We start from the raw sequence: 2,941 nt of genomic DNA, 5'->3' as shown, positions 1-2,941 counted from the left end.
CAAGAATAGAGTGGAATGTTGTGGCAGAGACCTTAGGGTTCACGAAGCCTAAAATATTTATCTGCCTCGTTAGAGAGGTATAGACAGGTGGACTAGAAAATGTCTTCAGTGTGGCAAATTGTAGCCTAGATTTTACTAATTCTTCAGATTTCAATGCATCTGAATTTTCTATTTTAAAAGAGTATAATCTGTGTAATGTAAAGTACCTTCCAGTCCTGAGTAGTGATTGTAATAACACAGCAAAGTGACATGACCTGTATTGGGGTGGTTAATATCTGTGTCTTCCCCCTCCTCCTCCCCCTTCTTCCCTTATTCTTTTCCGACTCCCCCTTTTCTCTACCTGCTCCTCCTGTTCTCCTCCCCCTCCAGCTCTTCCATTTCCTTCTCATTTTCTCAGTGAAATAAGGTCACACCCTCTTCTCCATTTTGCCCTCAAATGCTATTCCAGCGGAGAGAGGGGGAGGACTGAGGTTCTTCTTTCCTTCTGGCATGGGTATCTCCAAGACAGAATGATTGAGGAAGTCCTGGATGAAATAAATTATTCTTGGGGAGGAGGAGTGAGGTCCCAATGAATCAACCCAGACCCGGAGGAAAAACAGCCAGCAGAGCTGTGGAGGAGAGGAGGGTGTGAGGCTCCCGGGGGGAAAAGCTGGGAATTGAATGGGGCAAATTCCCTCTCTTCCCTCATTCTTCTGTCACACTCTCCTCCAGTTTTCCTGAAAGACTCCCATCCCACACAATCCATCCAGCCTCCAGGCTCACAGAGGAGGTTTGCGAGCTTTCTCCTCCACGTTCAGTGGTACCCAGCATCCCTGCTCTCACTTACAGAAACCACGGGAGCGAGAGGAAGTAATGGCAGTCTGAGCAATGCCAGGCCCTTGCTCATTTCTAGAACTCGGCCAGAAGAGCTGGATGTTGGCTCTCATGTGGAATGTCCTTAGATGCTAAGTAATTAATTGTGCAACAGAAACCTTCTCTTTGCCAACCACTCACCCCAGACCTTCCCTGAAGAAAATAGAAGGTCCCTGCAGAGTCTGAAAGGGAAGCAGCCTGGTAGACGATGATTAGATTATCTATCCATCTATAGCCTACGCCACCGGGTTTTGACTCAGACGCAGTCAACTCTGTGGACCTGGGAGCTAAGTTGTGATGGGAATGGAAGTAGTTTTCTCTGGCACCCTGATAACAGACCTGTTAATTTCATTTAGCTTTAGATTCTGGTGAGGCTGGAAAATACCAAGCCTGCAACCTCTGTGACTCCAATTTACACTGCATGGTTCTCGGAATATCTAAAATGGTTTTCGGGATGCAGGGGAATCTCAGAAAATGCGATTAAAATAACTTTTTTCTTTTTTTCTTTTTTTTTTTTAAAACAAAAGTTGCCAAGCTTTATTCAGGTTGTCCTGGTTGCAGATAACGGATCTAACCCTACATCCCGCCCACGCTATGCAGCCTCCTGAGCACCTCAGCCACCCCTGCGCCCAGTCTCATTTCTTGTCCTCCTCCTTCTTGCCCTTCTTGCCATCCTTGTTGGCCTGCGAGGCCAGGGTCCCCATGGCATTTCGAATAGCTTCATTGTTGGGATCCATGCCTGGAAGGTTCTCCAGGACACTCTGAAGGAACTCGGGGTCCTGCGTCACGTCATAATCCTCCTCCTCCTCGGCGGGCTCAGATGTGTCCGTGGCGGAACTGGCATCGATGTCAGCTGATTCTGCCCGGCCAAACTCTGCACCCTGCAGGGACATCTGCATGGCATAGGCGATCTGCTCCTCCTCGGTCATACTGCTTAGGTCAGGGAGCCCGGTGCGGCCAAACTCCTGCTGGCTGATGGTCATCTTCAGCAGAGCGTCGTCTGAGTCTTCAGCCCCAGCTGTAGCGATCCCCACTTCAGCCACGGAGGCTGCAGCTGCCCGCCGGGCCTCCTCCTCCTGCCGCTGCCGCTGGTCTTCCGTAGAGACACGGAGGGCCAGGGCCAGCTCAGGATCAGCACTGGGATCCACTCCGAATTCAAAGTCACTGGCACCAAAACCTAGCATGGCACCACCTTCACCAGCCAGAATCGGAGAACTGATGAGGGCGTCGGCCAAGCTGGGCCCAGGGGGCACTGTCACCAGATGAGAACCAGTTCCATCTTTGCCATTCAATGTGTTTACAAAGGCTGTCAGCTTTTCTGTGTTCACCTCCCATTCCCCAAAATTGATAATGTCAACATTTACTTTTTCCTTCTTGAGATGTTTAGCCAGTTTCACCAGATCCTTCTCGTTGTCCTCCATGGGCCTTCCCACAAAGGCAATGATGTGCGTCTTGTGATTCTTGCCCTGTCAGTGCTTCAGAGCCAGATGGGCCACACGGATGCCAGGGCAGAAGGTGATCTTGCCCCTGGGTTGGACAGTGTGGAGCTTGGAAAGAATGCGGCCGGTGTCAGGGGTGAGTGTGGTCAGCACTTCACAGTCATTGGCCAGTGTGATGAGGCCCACATTGTTCTCAGGGTTGCTGCGGGTCTTAGAGTGACAGACTATGTTGACAGCGTCTTGTTGAGTCTGCAGCCGGGTGGGTAAGAAGTCCCCATTCCGCATGTACTCACTGTTGTCCATGCAAATCATAGTGCTTTCCAACACCATCTTGCCACCTTCCTCCCTCCCCGACTGGTTCTTCTAGACTGCCTAACAACAACTCGTTCCATTGACCCACTTTTTTCTTTTTTTTAGTGTTTCAGTATTGCTCTAGAAATATTGAGAGAATAATAACAACAATGCCAGGATCCTGGCATTATTACTAGTATTATTCTATTATCTCAGTATTTCTAAAAATAGAAATATGGACTATTTTTGTCTTAAGACTACCCTGAGAATTACATGCCACATTAAAATTTTGAATATAATAAAGATGCATTCATTTAAAGAGTGTTCTGATCACATTCCTCTCATGTTTTAAACCCTTC

The 2,941-nt window shown here is 48.6% G+C and overlaps 1 pseudogene; it reads right to left on the bottom strand.

The window, feature by feature from the left end:
- Positions 1 to 1,379: 1,379 nt before the first annotated feature.
- On the bottom strand, positions 1,380 to 2,658 carry LOC118543028 (26S proteasome non-ATPase regulatory subunit 4 pseudogene; annotated as a pseudogene).
- Between the last annotated feature and the right edge of the window lie 283 nt (positions 2,659 to 2,941).

The sequence above is a fragment of the Halichoerus grypus genome, chromosome 5 (assembly GCF_964656455.1).
Source record: "Halichoerus grypus chromosome 5, mHalGry1.hap1.1, whole genome shotgun sequence".
Lineage (NCBI taxonomy): Eukaryota > Metazoa > Chordata > Mammalia > Carnivora > Phocidae > Halichoerus > Halichoerus grypus.
This window is presented reverse-complemented; position numbering and strand designations above follow the sequence as displayed.